At 39.0% G+C, this 18,422-nt stretch overlaps 1 long non-coding RNA gene across 1 annotated transcript; it reads right to left on the bottom strand.

The window, feature by feature from the left end:
• Nucleotides 1-7,119: 7,119 nt before the first annotated feature.
• Nucleotides 7,120-14,241, bottom strand: LOC124170103. Its single transcript, XR_006867313.1, has 3 exons — nt 14,163-14,241; nt 11,720-11,794; nt 7,120-7,204 (listed from the first exon to the last, which is right to left on the bottom strand). It is a non-coding gene; the product is annotated as an uncharacterized LOC124170103 (long non-coding RNA).
• Nucleotides 14,242-18,422: the final 4,181 nt, after the last annotated feature.

Genomic DNA, 18,422 nt, shown 5'->3' with positions numbered 1-18,422 from the left:
TTCCATATCCTTCCCTCATGGCGCAAATGACCTCAGCTGTCGGTCGCCTCCTCCAGATACCATACCATACCAACATTAAACTAAGCAATGAAAAAGACTTTGCAACGTTTTACGAACTTTTGTTTTATTGCGGTACATGTCACTGGTAGTGTAACAAGAATGGGGAACATGCACCATTTTTTTAAGTACTGGAATAAGAAGGCCTCTACCTCAAATGTGCTCGCCGAAAATTTCGCGTATGAATAATGTTTTTTAGCTGAGTTATGAGTCTTTAAAAATTGATCTCCATTGGCTGCTTGGAAACACGACGTCATCGGAGCGTGACATCACGGCACGGAATCTACTGATGACAGACTGAGGAAGTGGATAGAAAATCGATCTACTAGGGCTCAAATGCAAATCTGGCGAAAATAATTGCTGTTGTAACGACAAAATGCAGACTGTGAATATTTTGGGTTGCCAAGGTGTTGTTGAAATAAATAAAGGGGATTGTTTGGGGAAATTTGGTAAGAAAAAGAATCAGCCGCCATAAGGAAATCGAGCTAAAGTTAACTGAGGTATTTTGCTTTCTTAAATCCCTCTTAAGTCAATTTGCCCTTTTAGGAACTACTACAAAGCTCGACGAAAATTTTTACTTCAGTATCTTGCCATTCAAGGCTCTACCACTCAACTCTCTTTAGCGAAGTGATTGGTGTACCGTGCAATGACGTCAGAGGGCGTTTCAGGTCACGTGACTTCAAGCGATATTCGATCATTTTTAATTAGCAATTGTTGACGTTTGCGGAGTACTAGGAGAGTTTTGGCTTATATATTTGGACTCGTGAGAAAACTTCCTATTCAATGAGACTAACTAGCATGATGAACAAATTTCGTGCATGTTCCCCATTGCACGTCACTCGTTAAGGGTTAAACTATACCATTTTTATTTATTCTCCTTGCACTTCAATGCTTGTTTGAGCCCTACGATATGTTCGTTAACTTCATTGAAGAAAGTGCTATCAAGATAAGCATGCAATTATGCAAATATAGTTTTATCATAGACAGGTATAGAGTTATGCTAGTAATACTCAAACCAAAAGCTACTTACAACAAGGCTAATTATGGTATCATTCAAGTTAAACCACATTAATAGGTCCCAGACATTCCTGAGATTCTTTTTGGCAGCATAGTGGATCAGAAAATGTGGATCGTGTCTCAGTGCACGATTCCACGCTGGTGGAAATGAATCAAAAAGTCGTTGAAAACAATTCCTAATGACTTTTAAGAATAAGAATTATTTTATAGGATAGTAAGGAAACATTTTTAGTTCCATAACGGGGATAGAAAAATAGTTAATTTAAAAAATGACCATAATAAAAATAATAACTCAAGTGTTTTTTATATCAGTTTTTTTGATCCTGTTTCAAATAACAATTTTTACTGAAAAAGTTGATTCGTATTTGGAATGCATCATTTTGAGTATAAGTTTTTTAATAGTTGAGAAGTCAAATAAACATTAAACTAAGCAATGAAAAAGACTTTGCAACGTTTTACGAACTTTTGTTTTATTGCGGTACATATACGTCAGACAGGTAGGGCAACAAGAATAACAAGGTACTGGTAGTGTGACTAGAATTGCACGTCACTGGTTAAGGGCTGATGGACAAAGTGTCATTCATTGAAAACAATGCCTAAAATATTATCATCCTTTCATTTGCCACACACGTATCCCGTTATATTAATTTTTAAATCTTTAGTTACGTGTCGTCCACTTTGTCAAACACTCCTTGTTTATTGTTGTCCCCCGATCTTTAAGGGATCATTGAAAACTGTCCTGAGGTGGAGGATGGCGGTAGATTACAATAATTATTCATGCTGCTCTTGTCCATACCTGAGAGAAGTTGATGCCGTTGAGAGGGTTAAATGAAAAAAAATACGAAGTCGAGCAGAGGTCAAATAGGGTGACACCTATCTCATTCGTTATCCGTGAGCCTCGCAGCACCGGGCAGATTTTAACGACTTCCTCCGATGTGATCTCTCTTAACACTAGAACTGTCTTCATAAATGTTTTGAAAATCTTCGCACACCCTTTCAACGTTAAGTGGATCAGTAGATCTCGGTGTGATTGGTTTCGGGGGATAACCCTCCCTCCCATAGCTCAGGGAATTTTTTCTTCTGCAGGATTCCAACTCTCCCATCCCCAATGTTAAAATGGTCTTATATAGTGCAAATTCGATAGGGTGGTGTCCTATTATTTTTTAATTGCCTAAATCGAAAGATTAATACTCCTAGAGTACGTATTTCACACTTTTAGATTTTTAAATGAAGATATCTCTTTTTCGCTATTAAATGAAAAGTGAAAATTTTCAAGTGCGCGAAAACGCGACGCGTAAGTATGAATGCCGGGAAATCTCTCCATCTGGCTCCCGCTGCCGCCCTGTGAGGTGACCTTGAGGCGAGGCTTAGCGCTGATAGGTCGCAGGCTGCTAGCGGGTAGCTGAGTACCCTGCTGGGTGGTAGCGCTTGGCTTAAATAAGGATTATTAATACCTTATCAAACGAAGAAAACTTTCCGACCTTGGCCAGTTTTAATAGGTGATTATTAAGACATGTTTCCCTGAGCTCTGTGCCTCATGCATGCATTGGTAATCTCAGATGATGTAAAACTCCTGACTACTCATGTAGAATCTAGATCCCTGTGACGTCACGTGGAGTGGCATCGCATGGTCGCCAATCCGGCCCTTTTCAAATGAGGATAAAAATGGACCATTGCCATTCGTCTAAACCGGTATTTCTAAAACAAAATAATTTGTATATTATGAATGCACTAATGATGGGTAACGAATCGCAATCAATGCCTTTCGTTTTCTTTGATGAAGGAAACTACCCTATTACTGCAAAATGGTCTAATTATGCAACCAGAGTGGAAAACTGGCGCTGTGCCATCATCTACGCCATCTCAGAGAGCTTGACGATGGAAATACCCCTTGTGTAGGGTCGATTGAGAAAGCCATGTACGAGAATTCCTCTCTATATGTAGGGTCGACTAAGAATACAAGCCTTAACACCAGAACTGGGGAACGTGGCTTTTTTGTCCCATCGCCCTTTGCAAATGTTTGCCATTCATGCACTAGTGGTTTCATCCCTTTAAAATATACTGACTTTCACTCATTTTTTATGCTCTTTCGAATGGACATATCGAAAACATTGTACGATGTTTGGTTCGAGAGATAAACGACGATTTACCTAGAACCGCGGTATGGGACTTTTTTGTCCCATTTGGGGAAAACATACAATTTCAGTTTTTTGTACACTTATTTTGTATTAAGCAAAATAACAGTTTTTTAATAAGGGGATCGATGCACAGATACCGTTATTCTACCAGTTAGAAGCTCAGAAGGGAATAATCTGTGCACTGCGCCGGCCGCCTACTCATGCAGCGCCATCCGCGTCACCTCTGCCTGGCGTGTCTGCAGGTCTGAGCTTGCCACCATCACGTCAAAACAAGTTTCATGTATTCCTAGTTATACTTAATAAAACGTTTAACACTCATTTGGATTTGCTGCGCCGTAGCGGCGCTCGTGGTTTTAAAAATGGTGTAAAAATTTTCCATTCCAATGAATCCTTTTGAAAATTTCAGTAGTCTATTTTTTCTGCTTTCTTCGTCTACATATAAAATTTTGTTAGCATAGTGTTGATAGGTTACATTTTATTGGCCTCTAATGGAAAAAGTTACGTCGTTGGATTTCGTGTGCCACTGCGGCGCTCAGTATTTCCTCGTCGCTACGTCGTTGACTGCACTCTCAATGTTAATGTCAAAGCATTTACGTTTCATGTGAAATGCTGTAATATATTTATAATCATATTTCTAAACATTATAAACAAAAAGAAATCGTTAAACAAAATGAAAATATTACCATACCAATTTTGCTTTCTATTTTAGTTAAGAATCAAAATATTTGCCTCGTTGATGTTCATTGACAAAACTTGATCTTTTTACGAGAATTATTCATAAAAACTCATGGCTAGTCAAAGTTGTTTTTTCATGGGCCTCCGACTTAGTTTTGCTTGGGCCGAGAATTTCCTCGTCGCTACGTCAGGGTCTGCACTCTCAACGCTAATGTCAAAGCAATTATGTTTCATGTGAAATGCTATAATCTATTTATAATCCTATTATTTAATTTTTTTAGACTTATAAACGAAATGAATTGTTTAACAAAAGGAAAATATTACAATACCAATTGTGCTTCCTCTTTTAGCTAAGAATCATTATGTTTGCTTCGTGTGGATCTTATGGATCATATGCTCAGCTGTCCAGCAACACCTTGTCTGGTAGTGTCCGCAAATATCCACAGGGAACAATGAAGCCTCGTTCGCTCAACTGGCTAAAGCACTCGACCGGAAATCGGGGGATCCGGGTTCGAATCCCGGTCAAGGCGAATGATTTTTTTTTCTCTGTGGATCTTTCGCACGATTGTGCATTGTGGGTGACTCCCGTAAAAGTTATCACCGCGGCTAGTCCCGGTATACTTTAAAACAAGAATATAATTATTGAAATTGAGAAAACTTGAGAAAATTAAGTGCACTACCTCATGAAGCAGAAGAGAAGTTTGAAACTGCAGGAAATAAATACAAATTTGTTGCCTTTAACCAAAAATTATCGCTATAATAGGGAGGCAGTTTCCTTCATCAAAGAAAACGACAGGCATTGATTGCGATTCGTTACCCACCATTAGTGCATTCATAACACACAAATTATTTGGTTTTAGAAATTCCTGTTTAGACGAATGTTAATGGTGTAATTTAACCTCATTTGAAAAAGGCCAGATTGGCGCACAAGCGATGCCACTCCATGTCACCTCACAACGGCCCAGATGCCATAAGAGTAGTCAGGAGTTGTAAATCTTCTAAGATTACCAATGCATGCACGAGGCACAGAGCTCAGGGAAACTTTACAGATATTGAAGGTAGATAATGGTCCTTACAGACTGATTACAGTGAAATGTCATAATAACGAAATCCTATGGACTGCCGAAATATGTTCGTTCAACTGAAATTTCGCTATACTGGAAATACGTTATACGGGAAATTTCGTTAATCGGGACAGAAAATAATTTCGTTATACTGAATATTATGTCACACTAGCGTTCGTTATAAGGAAATTTCACTGTATTTAAGATAGATAATGGTCTTTACCCCTGATTACATAAAACTGACTATAGAAAGTATTCAGATGATGTGTTGTGATTGTGATGAGGTATCCTTTTGCTCAAGTGGGACTGATACTACAGAAATTGACATCTACACCCATGTCTCGTATAGCGCAATTTCGATTAGCGTGATTTTGATATAGCGCAAATTCGTTTCTCAGAGAAACATTGCAATGCAGTGTAGCCTAATCACAAATCTTAAACGCCCTCATGATAAAATGTAAACTTGCGCTTAGTACACACGAAATTGCTATCATTTTATGCATATTAATATTATTGCTTGCCCCAAATATTCTTTTTTGTTTATTATTAATCAAAATCCGTTGCTTTGTAATGGCCAAAAGTATTACTCGTCATTAGGTCCAGATAGCCGGCCTACCAAAGTAATTTATCTCGTCTCCTTAGCAAAGTGATAATAGTTAATTTAGATCATTATTTAAGCGTGGGGCTAGTGGAAATGAGTTTTTTTTTAAGCAATACTGTTTGAGACGTAATTTTTGCCGTCATAGGTTATCGGGCAATTGACTTCCAGGTAGAGGGTCTACGCTAAAGCCGTCAAGGTCATCGGATTTTCACGGGGGAGAAATGGAGCGGTGGCCGAGTTGCGTATGAATGGCATCAACACATGAAAGGGTCGGCTATAGAGTCTCAAACACAATGGCTTCGTTCCCTCCCCGTAGTCGTAGGCCCTCTGCATCTCAAGAATACAGATCAGCAGTAGAAGGTGATTTCGATAGAGCCATGCAGAGTAAAAACCAAGAGAAAATGGCAAAAAATAGGAATGCGTGTAGAAAAATCAAGAATTTATCTAGAAAAACTATAAACCTAGAAGAGGAATTGAAAGAGGTCAATTGCTTTGAAAATGGAGAGCGTCAAAGCGATATTGCGCGGAAGTTTAAACGCACGATGCCTTATTCTGAATAAAGACGAAGTTAAAACATCATTGACCTTAGCCGCACCAACTTCAACCTAGCGGTCTACACATACGGAAAGTTCATAGTGAATCAGTACAAAAAGACGAGAGTGGTAATCGCTCCGAGACATTTAGTGAAAGCTACGGTTGGTTCCAGAATTTAAACGGCAAGCAGGTATTTTCAGTGCGGCGATATCAGGTGAATCTGCAAGTGTTGATAGCGCAGTCACCGCAACATTTTCTGATGAACTCCAAGCTGTGATTGAAAGTGGCTCCTTTCCCCCTCGACTAGTTTTAAGTGTTGACGAGACGATATTCTTTTGGAAAAGAATGCATTCTCGTTCATTAATATTCAGGGAAGGAAAACCTGGGTCAGGTTTCAAGGTGTTTAAAGACTGTTTCACGTTGCTGCTTATGACTCGGAGGACTTCAAATTAAAATGATTTAACATTCATAAACTCCGCTATCTATGAAATGGCTTTCAAAGTAGCATTTTCTTGTCATTTCAATGAGGGACAAAGCAAAAATGAGCTGCCTGGGTGACATAAAAGTTGTTTTTAGACTGGTTTGAAAAATTGTCAACTGCCGGCAATGCATTACGAACCCCTGAGATAGCAGATGTTAGCCCACCCGCACGACAGGAGCGAATTTCAAAAGCACGTAAGAATTTTTTTAACGTGAATAAAAGTATTTGAAAGCTTGCATACTATCTTTAAAGATATTTTAAACTATAAACATTTATATAAATAATGTTTTATAAGGCTATTTATGAGAATATATATGTTTTAGATAAAATTCAATACCCAAGACCTGTGCTACCAGGAACGCATGCCTTTCTTCCCAATGCTAAAACGCTGTCGTATAATGCAAATTCGTATAGCGCAAAGACCCCAAGGAACGCATCCCTTGCGCTATACGAGACGTACATGGGTGCATTATCAAATTTGAATATAAATTATTACAATTTACTCAAACTTTAGCATTTGAAAACAATTACAACATTGGGTGCACTTACTAGCCTCTCTAAAGGAGACATTTTGTTCCACTGCACCTCCAAGAATTTCACTTTCTCCACAGGAATCAGATCATGATCCATTGCAGTGCTGAAATAAACAAGGAGCATCACGTTATTTCCATCAGCAATACTGATTTCAATGCGGAAGGGCACTGAATTGCACCCAAATTTTCAAAAAAACCCCCCTTAGGAGTATTTGAAAGAAAGTGTAGGAAACCGATACCAAGGGATCGTTTCCCACGTGCCACCACCGGATGGCCTCCAAACTTCGCAGTGTGACGGAAAATGATATTGTAAAAGGTAAGCGATTTAGATCGAAAATCAATCAGACAGAGAATGAGGGCTAAAGTGGAGCCCTTCGAGGATACAACACACCGGGGCCAGCCCATAGTGAAAAAACGGTTGCATTTTAACGGTTACTGTTGGATTCAACAGTTGTTCCAAGTAACTGTTGAGATTTTCAACAGTATTTTTAACAGTTTTTCGCTGAAATAAACGATGCCTATCACACTTATATTGATCGTAATTATTGTTTACAACCATACTTTTAAGATTTAATTTCCTAATTACTGTGCGAACATAACAGAAGCGGTGATAATTGGTATATCGTCTTTTCGAATATGCATAAAGGACGTCACAATGGTCATACAATTTAAAAATGAATTCATATGTTGCAGTAGTTACGCTTTATCTAAAAATGATTTTTTTATATTACATTTTAAAAATAATTTTAAACAATATCTCCATTACAAACAATACCATTCATAGAAAAGAGCGAAAAAACACTTTTTATTTTGTTACCATAAAAGTTTCGTTATACCACCGTTAACATAACAATCTCAAACCCTGTCAGTTATTTACTATAGGGTATCATATGTCTTTTTGCATTCCTAAACTTGGAAATGGAACCCTCTATAACTAAACTTCGTGTGGCATAAGGCAGCTGCCTGGTTCCTTTGGAACACAATAATTACACATTTCTCAAGTTCAAATTCCACCATTGCGCCTTCCGAATGTGGTGTCTCTGGTACCTTTTCCGTAACGGCGAATACCAGGTGCCAACGGACGAGATTGTTCGACTGCCTCTCTTATTTCCACGGAATTGGACTAACTCTTACAACGCTCACACATGTAGACTTTTATAATTAACATTCATGGAAACCTGTCTCTCACTTAGCAATTTATCTGAATAATTTTCTCCGTCAGTGCTGCACCCGACTCGTCCGTATTGTTTCAAATTCACTGATTGAGAAATTAAGCATGAGAGAAAGCCTATTGCTGGCATTAACAATGAGGAGGTGTCATCGCCTCGTCGAAAACTGGTCCCCAAATAATCAGTCATATTCTCGAACTATTAGGAAGTTAGCTTAAAATGTAGGCAATAACTTCATGGTTAATTAGAGTCCGGAGACATGGAAAAATCATTTTCGGCAGACGTATTCCTAAAAGCTTGGGGGCTAACTTAGCCTTTCGTCAAGCGCAATATTGGAGTTTCTGAGTTCAGGTGCAATTTGCCTACCCCGCAAAGATGTAAAATAACATAATTAACTCTCCGCACGGCTCAGTAGTTCACCTTTTAACTTATAAGCATCGTTATTAGCATAGTCTAACACGTAAATTAATTATTATTTGCTATGTATAACATAAGGCTATATTATATATGCGATAATGCTTTAATTTCGCTTTATTTTACCATTATTTTGCCTATTTATGCTAAATAATACCCAATTTATCTGTCGGTATAAATGCGAAAACCTAAATGCTGCTTGTAGCGTTACAAATCAAACATATTATGAGTACAAATTCTATGACACCTATTGGCAAGAAAAGCGCTGAGCCTGTCAGATCCATTGCTCCCAATGGAAGGTTAATGGTATGGTTATAAACAATAACTATGACCAATTTAAGTGCGATAGGCAATGTTTACGTTAATTTTGGTTTCTTAATCAATAATATAACAAACTGATCAACAATCGTTGCTCTCAACAATCAAATCAAATATCCTCCTGCAATACATAGATGCAAATGGCAGAAAGCAGTTATTCGTGTTTTTGAAAGTGTTCCACCAATTTTAAAAATCTGAAAAAAAATTTAGATTATATTGCAGAGTAGGGGTAGCAACGTATATTTTCTTCGACATGTATATTCATTCCTAAAGTTTGAAATTTAATTTTGAAATTTTCAAACTTATGTAAAAGCTGAGTTTTCGGTCCAAGAATTTTGAAAAAAATCAGAATGGTAGAATGTAATTGTATTTACATTTTAAAATCAAGATAACGATTTTATAAATATAAAAACTGGAGATATGGTTAAAAAACTAAAAATCGCGATTCAATTTTTTTTGGGCTTATTTTCGACTGTTGAGACCTGAAACTTTGGGGAAACACATAATTTTTTATGCACTTTAAATGTATATTTTTTATTTTTCAAAATCTCTAGGGGCACTTTTCACCATCTTTACCTGCTTGACCCTTTTCACTTCATATATAGTATTGCAAGTGAAAGTTGATCAAATTAGACATAACAAAATACGTTTTTGGGCTAATGTTTATGCGTCAATTTCAACGACATTTACATTAGAGCAATGTCTCTTTTAGTTTCTGAGAGACAGTGCGGCACGTGAAATAATTTCTAACCAATTACAGCTCCCTTATGACAAACACAACACTGTAAGCACTAAGGTTAATAGGAAGGGCCAGGTTTTTAAAAGGCAGAATGAGATGACAAGTATGGTTCCACACGTTTAATTGTCAGATCATACAGGTACAAACTCCTTCTCTGAGATAAAACGCAAGACTCCCTTAAGTGTCTATCCCCTCCAAGAGGCTTCCTCCCGTGTCACGTCCATCTCGTGACCACCTTGACGTCTTCCTATTGGCCGCAAAAGGCCGCATGATCATTAACATCATACGCCTTCCCACGCCAGGATACTGCAACGTGTTAAGCGGCATAAAGTGTTGGAGGAATACGAGGAGACCAATTCCCACGCGAGAGCAAGTTGTTAATCGGAGTAGGGTGTCAGAGTCATGCACGAGGATGGATCCCACGCGAGAGGTTGCAACGTGTTATGAGTTTCAGATACTAGACCCATCACTCGAACGCGACTCAGCGATTCTTCCGTTACCCCGAGAGCGAAACCCATGAAAGAACTAGCACAATAGCATATTGAGGATCGCTTTTCTTAGAATCGGAGAGGGCCATCGAAAAATTTGGTGAAAATGTCATTAGCGCTCAACACCTGTATGAATGCACGTGCGATATCATCGTGAGAGTGGAAGGTTTGGTTTTTCCGCGTAGTTTAACCGAGACATTGTCAGGCAGCTGAGCGCATGTTCCACCCAAAATGAGTAGCTAACAATAGGGCATACTACGCAGGTACGAAGTTGGATGTACAAGTTACATTACTTTAAAATACCGGCGTATTAGTAATTACTCGGGGGAAAATGAATGGATCAGAAAATAAAGGGTATGTAATGTTGGAAGTTATTTGGATTGTAACATTCATGAGCGATAAAACAATAAAACAACAGAATCTCCCCATTAACGCAAGTTCCTGCTGTGGGAAGGTTCATAAATAAGTGGGAGGGTCGGGCTTAATTGCCCAAGGGGAGGCACAAGGGTCTCGCTAAGCTGGGTCTCGGGCCGGGCCTGAATACAAGGGACCATAGCTACCTCTGCGGTCGGTTCCCATCCCCCGCGACAGCTATACCCGACGTCAGGTGTTCTGCATATAAAATGCCCATCGGCTCCACCCGATGTCCAGCGCGATAGGGTTAATAACCACAGGGCATCATGCACTGCCTCTGACTTTGGGGATCCTACCGGTGGCGAAACATGCGGCCACTCATCACCGTCAATTCAATGATTGCTGCAATGTACCAGTTTTAGCCTCCCTTCCCGCCACGGACCACCCACTCAAACTTAATTCCCTTGAATTAACTTACATTTGGCTATTCAAAGCATTTCTTCCTCCCGGCCTAAATATCAACCGATAATCCCTTAATTGCCTCAGCTCACTCTTTCCCCCCCTCTTTGGACCCTACCTCCCCTCTATTTTCCCTTCTTCCCTCTGCTATCTTTCACCCTCAACCTACAGTCTTTTACCTAACTCCGAGGAAGGTGGTAATGCCACCAAAAATTCATTCTTAATGTGATTTTTTTATCTTTATTTACTGTGCTCTGTGATACTGCCCATCCTAGGGGTTTTTTTAGGTTATTTACCTCGCCGAGGATACAAAATGCAATGAATACGAAATGAATGAATGCAATCAAATAGAATACGTTGGATTTTTGACTGTTTGCTCCAGTTTGCACACGATAAAGCTCGCTCTCTGTTATTAATAAATATGTTCACTAATGCATGCATGTTTGTTTAAAGACATAAATATAATGGTTTAAAAGCCTTTCATTTCTGAAGGATATGAAAAAAATGGTGTCCATAACTGAAACCTCTCCATAGTGAACCTCTATAGATCAAATTGTCCAAGTTTTGGTCCCCTCCATTACGATGCAAAGAGGTTTCACTGTTTGTGCATGTGTATATATTCATCATGATACAAAATGCAGTGAACACGAAACGAATGAATGCATTTAAAGAGCATACCTTGGATTTTCGACCGCTAGTTCCAGTTTCTCCAGGACTTCAATCAGGAACTTGAACACTGGATCCCGGATTTGACTGCGAGAAGATGAGTCAACACACATTTGCATTACCGATATACACACAACAGTGCATAAACACTTCTTTACCACAACTTATCACCTAAAAACAAGGTTCCCACTCAATCCAAATTATAAAATTCACCGTTTCTTTTTCCAGGTTTTCATGGTCTAAACGTCGTCAAATCCACGGTTTGTAGATGAGGCATTTTAGGCAGAAATATTGATCACGTAACAATCATCGGACGCACGTTAACTACAAATTTAACAAACGCGACAGACGCCGTGAATGCAAACGCCGCAATCAAAGTGCCATCTCTCTCTCATGACGTCACAAATCTTTTGCAAAATTCAGCTCTGGCCAAAGATTGTGAGTGGAAATATAGAGGGACCGGGGAGCCAGATGAGTTAAGAAGTAGTGTCTGAATTTTTGCAAGTGTTAATGAACACTTTGGTTACCATTCTTCCGGCTTTGGTACAGACTTAAGGTCAATGTGTCGCCATGGCACAAGGACCTATAATTGTGCTTAAAAAATTGCGATAAATCCACGTGACATTGCATTGAACATCGAATGGTATAGAAGCGTTTCAGCCTATCTATGAAGGTTTTTTGACCTTTCCATCAACGCTTCCTTAGTGACGGGATGATTATTGATATTATGGCTGCCAACATTGAATTGTACGAGGAGCAAAGCAGCTTATATTAAGTGCACCACCTCATGAAGCAGAAGGGAAGTTTGGAACTGCAGGAAATGAACACAAATTTGTTGCCTTTACCCAAAATTATCGTTATTATAGGGTGTTGCGATGCCTGCACGTGACTGACCTTGAAATACAATTATTCAAAATAATCCATTTTTCTTTTAATCTGTCAATCGTAGTTCTACGACCATAAAATCAAGATTGTGAGATTTTTAAGGTTTTTATGACGAAATTCACGGCTATTTCCAGGCTTTATCACGGTAGACGTAACTCACGGCTCATTCACGCTTTTAAGGTTTCCAAGATTGAGTGGTATCCCTGTAAACATCTAACAAACGGGAGCTATGAAAGACCAGGAGAGGCACAAGGGAAGACTAGGACACATTTTGGAGCAGAATATTTTGTTAAAATATTGGCGGCTTAAGTCAAATTTTTCTGCGATCCTTAGTTGCCTTGTCCCTCCTAAAATTCCACAGAAAATTTCTCAAGAAGTTGGACTGGGTTAGCACTGTGGAACTAATGCTTTTTCTGACTAGACATGACAATGATTTCAGTAGGCTCTGTTTAGAAATGACACTGCTTATATTCCTAAACGCCATTCTGACAATAAAAAATTGACATGATCAAAACGAAGACAACAAAATAAACTGCCATGATGAAGCCCCGAACCCTGGCCCCCTGGGTGGGAATCACGTACGCTACCACTACCCCTGACCTGACCTGTCTGCTAAGTAGTGCTAAATATTAGAATAATATACGGCCTGTGAAAAATACCACATGAAAATTAATTATTTACAGCCAAACTAAGTCCCATTCAACGGAACCACTACTACTTCAGGGATTACCTTCTCTTTACTCATAAATTATTCCCGTCCAGAGTTGACAACGGTTAAGTAAAATAAACGTTAAGTAGGAGGTTAAGGTTAAGTAAACGGTTAAGTAGGAGAAAAATATAGGGTGGCAGTTATGTAATTGTGTGTGCTTAAGAAAAGTTTTACGTAGAAAAATGAAGTTGAGTATACACACGGCATAATCTGAAATGATATTTAAACAATTATTCTCGGAGTTCACTTTGCAAGGTTTCACATAATAATGGAAAATATATGTGGCAGTATTTGCATAATTCTATGTGCTTAAGAAAAGTTTAAAGTTGAAGAATAAAGTTCAGCATACCCACAGCAAAATCTGACAATATACTTTAAAAATTACTTTGGATTTCACTTAACAAAGTTTCGCATTCAATGTATTGGTAGGTTTTTACCCAGAATAATTTTACCAATAAGTTGCCAACATTTTATCACTTAAATTTATAGTTACAGTGAAATGTAATTGTAATGCAATCCTACGGACCGCGGAAATACGTTCGTTAAACAGATATTTCGTTATACTGGAAATACATTATACGGGAGATTTCGTATTATGGGATAGAAAATAATTTCGTTATACTGAATATTTCGTTACTTTGGGGTTCGTTATAAAGAAATTTTACTTGCTTACACTCAGGTTTGCGATACTTTACCGTAATTTTACGCATGTAAATTAATGGGTAAAAATGGGGTAAACTATCTTTTGTGCTGACTTGGGTTCTGCTCTCTTTTTTCATCCCTTAGCATACGGGCAACCCTACACACAAATGTGCGTGGTGCAGAAGAAATAAAAACAATTCCACTGTTATGTTTACTCACCCAGAGCATCGGCACAGCAATCGTTCTTGCTTTAGCAAATCCTTGAGCATGTACAGCGTAGAGATGAAGTAGTCCTTGCTGCAACAAAAAGGCAAAAAAAAAGTCTCGTGACATAGCTATTTTTTTACTTTGACCTAGTTTTGCTAGAGCCGCAATAGAGTCAAAATATACTTTCGGGCATGCAATTTCAAGTAATTTCTGGGGGGGAGGAGTTTTACATGATCCCCATGCGAGGTCCCCTCTTCAACCCAGACCGCCCCTGCTAGGGACCCCCTCAATAATTGCTGTCGAAATGTGGCCTTATCTACATTTGACAATAATAACAATGAGTTTTAATTGCCCAAAGACCAAGGCACATTTTTCAATGTATAAGGCATGTCAATCATAAGCATAAGTTACTGAACAAAACATAAAATCAGTCTACACATATATCACAAATTAACATTCAAAACAAAGAAAAGAAGAAAAAACACATTGTTAAACATTTCATCATGGCCTTTCGTGACTCACAAAAGTATTACTCCAAAGAATTATAGGAACCTAGCACAAGGAACCTTTTTAAATGCATTTTAAATGCGCTAAACTTTTAACTATTTTTAATACCAGGAGGAAGTTTATTAAATAGTCATATCCCCTTTTACTGATGGTGGTTTCCTATCATATTTTTTTATTGCCTAAATCGAAAGATTATTACTCCTGGAGTACGCATTTCATGCTCTTGGATTTTTCAACGATGATATCTATTTTTCGCGATTAAATGAAAAGTGAAAATTTTAAAGCACGCGAAAATGCGATGCCCAAGAATGAATGCCGGGAAAACTCCGTGCGACGTCATTCTGGTTCCCACTGCCGAGAATGAAGTGACCTTGGGGCGAGGCTTTGAGCGCTGACATGACGCAGGATGCTAGCACGTAGCAGAGTACTCAGCTACCATGTAGCGCTTGGCTTAAATAAGGATTATAAATACCTTATCATACGAAGGAAATTTTCCGACCATAGGCAGTTTTAATAGGTGATTATAAAGGAATGTTTCCCTGAGCTCTGCGCCTCATGCATGCATTGGTAATCTCAGACAACGTAAAACTCTTATCTACTCGTATAGAAACTAGGTCCCTGCAACGTCACACGGAGTGGAATCACATTGGTGCCAATCTGGCCTTTTTCAAATGCAGTTAAAATTGACCATTGCCATTCGTCTAAACCGGTATCTCTAAAACCAAATAATTTGTATATTATGAATACAGTAATGGTGGGTAATGAATCGCAATCAATGCCTTTCGTTTTCTTTGATGAAGGAAACTACCCTATTAACAGTTAAAAATTTCAACAGTTTTTTTTAACAGTTTTTCACAAAAGGTCGACCGCCTCTCTTACGGATCGACCAGACTCACCTACAGGCGGCGAAGGGTTCCAAGCCCTCCTGGTAAGGATGGTACTCTCTGGTGGCTCTATGTCGCCTCGAGGGCTTCTTCTGCGCACGGCCACCTTCGGGCTGCGTCCCTGGGCCTCCCGTGGCTGCGCCAACCGGCACCATCTACATCTACATCTACATAATACCCTGCGAGCCACCTCTAGGGTGTTTGGCAGGGGGTGATCAATCACCAGCATGCTACATGCATTTGGACTCCCACATGCACACCACACCATCCAAAAAACGTCCCGTACAATAACAAACTATACTACTATATGCTGTTAGAAATAGAATATAGAATAGAAATTCAGAAACATGCATTAAGTTTTACATATGTTAGTAGGCTACACTACAAGTCATGCAATCTATTTACGAGTTTTATTGCTGCCGTTATAATCTCTTATTGAACGTGGAAAAAATGACATTCGGAATCTGTCTGTTCTACAATCTATCTCTCTTATGTTATTTATATGATCTGATCTTCCGTAGTACGTTGGCGTCCGCAAGATATGGTTAACTTCGTCAGAAAAGACACTGCTCTTGAATTTATCTAAAAGGTTTAGTCTATTTTTCAATCTACGGTCCGACAGAGATACTCATGGGCTGCAGAAGATGGTCGCTGCTTCAAACAGAAAATCAGTGCCCACGTGAGACGATTTTCCCTTTGTGATTCAAGTTTGGCCCCTAATATACAGGGTGTCCCATTTATATAGACCACCTGAAATAAATTTTCGTTCAGATACAAATTCACTAATGTGTGACATGCAAATGTTCATTAACCGTCAGGAGGACATTAATCAGAATGATTGCCTTCCTTGTAGCTTTGTTATTTACTAAGATATGAACGGCTGTATGTCTACTTTTAAGGGCATCCTAAATTTAATATTCAAAAATTCATTTCCTCTCTTAAAGACCTATTCAAAAGTGGAGCAAAGCGGACCATTAACACGAACACAATGTTATGAAAACATAATAAACTCGTCCACTGACTGTGGATGAGATTCTTACGACTGGTGTGCATTTTACTATGATTTCATTTGTTCACCGTCAACGTCAGCAAGTGGAGTAGTTCCAATACCCGCGTACTTGCACTAAGCGCCAGCGTGTCAGTCATTTTTTTTTCATACTGTTGCATGGGGACGTCAAAACCAGCTGCCTGCACATGTAAAATAATTGGTTGTTCGGCATGAGAACTAGGAAGGATTAATTTTTAATGGTGAATTTACGCGTACGATCTTAATTATATTTGTACAAATATCTATTTTGAAGATACCTCCGAGCAGTTTTTACACAGACTTTGACGACGTATTACTAGATGTTAATTAATTTCAATTAGGCTTATGGAACTGTTTAAGACACATTATCTTCATTCGTCTCCTAATTGTGACTCGAATGCGTCAAATTTCCTCGTTATCTTTTCCCATTTTACCACAAGCGAAGCCAATGGCACAGCAAGGGGGTGTTATGGGGAGAAAGTTTTAAGTTTAATCCATTTTACTTATTCGGTCAGTATTACTTATAGAATAGCGTTAGGATTAATCAAATATCCCTCAGGAAGCCATTAAAATCGCAATTTTGAATCATTATTCTTAACAATTTTCTGGAGGAGGCCCCCAGCAACTCCTGCTTACCCTGGTGGGTATGCAATACCCCCCACACCCGTAAGTATTTTACTACAATATTCTAGCTATTAAGTAAGGTTTTCATGGAGTACTATTAAGAAGTGATCTGGGAGCCTCCCTTTCCTTCCAGCGCTACCTTCTTCAATTCACTGTAAGGCCTACTCCCTTTCAATCTATCTGAAAATCCTAATCTCTTCCTACCGCTTGTTTAATTAACATTATTCCCTCTAACACCATGTTCAACATCCCCTCCCCGCTAAGTATTCGCTCCATCCATACCTTCTGTCTTCTTCGTACCTCATCTAAAAGCTGCCTCTCCTCGCCAACCACATCCAGCACTTTGTCGTTCCTTTTCCTCTCCGTCCAATTCACCTTCCCCATTCTTCTGGTTGCACCTAAACCCCCCCTAGCCTTAATTCCTGGCTGTGCTCCTGAGCTAAGCATTCAAAATGGAAAATTCGCAAGAGGATTGGAAAAATGAGTTTATGTTGGAGTAAGCATCGCTATATTCGAGAATCCAGACAAGCAATGCGCCAACTATTGGCCGAATTAGGAATTAGAGCTCCAAGGATACCAAAGGGAACCACGTTGACTAATCATTGGTATTTCTGGGAATTTACTGATTTTTCTAATTATATTTTTGGTATTAAGCCATCACAACGTCGCAAGTAATATACTTTAAGCCAGTGGCGCAGCGAGGGGGTGTTATGGGGGATAAACCATGGGGCATTTACTGGGACAGTGGCTTGTTTGTTTAATGCACGTGGGGTAACCGACGTATTGCAATTCTTCTTTTCTAGCCGGCTGAGAATAACGTTATTTTTATCGCAGTCACTCATTTATAATCATTAGGAACCATTTGAGTAATGTCCGTGAGATACTAGAGTATATTTCAACTAAAATTCATTAATTCCCTAATCTTAACTGCTATTTGTCATTGCCCATGGGAATTGAAATACCTCCTCAAGGCCAAGAACTTTCTACTTTAGTTATCGTAGTGCCTTGTCGACTCATCCTAATGCACCCATGCTATCGTCACAACATTATCCTCGATGCGTCAGCCATATTGCCAAATTACGTCACTGCTTGCAGCGCCGTCACTGGTGATTTGAGGCTTGAATTGCCATACTCAACTCGATACTCGCAAGTAGTTTCCAACTCGTCTCGAGGTCAAAAAGTGATACGTCCCTTGTGAAGAGTAATACATAGTTACAATAATCTCATCTT

Source organism: Ischnura elegans, chromosome 13 (assembly GCF_921293095.1).
Source record: "Ischnura elegans chromosome 13, ioIscEleg1.1, whole genome shotgun sequence".
Taxonomy (NCBI): Eukaryota; Metazoa; Arthropoda; class Insecta; order Odonata; family Coenagrionidae; genus Ischnura; species Ischnura elegans.
This window is presented reverse-complemented; position numbering and strand designations above follow the sequence as displayed.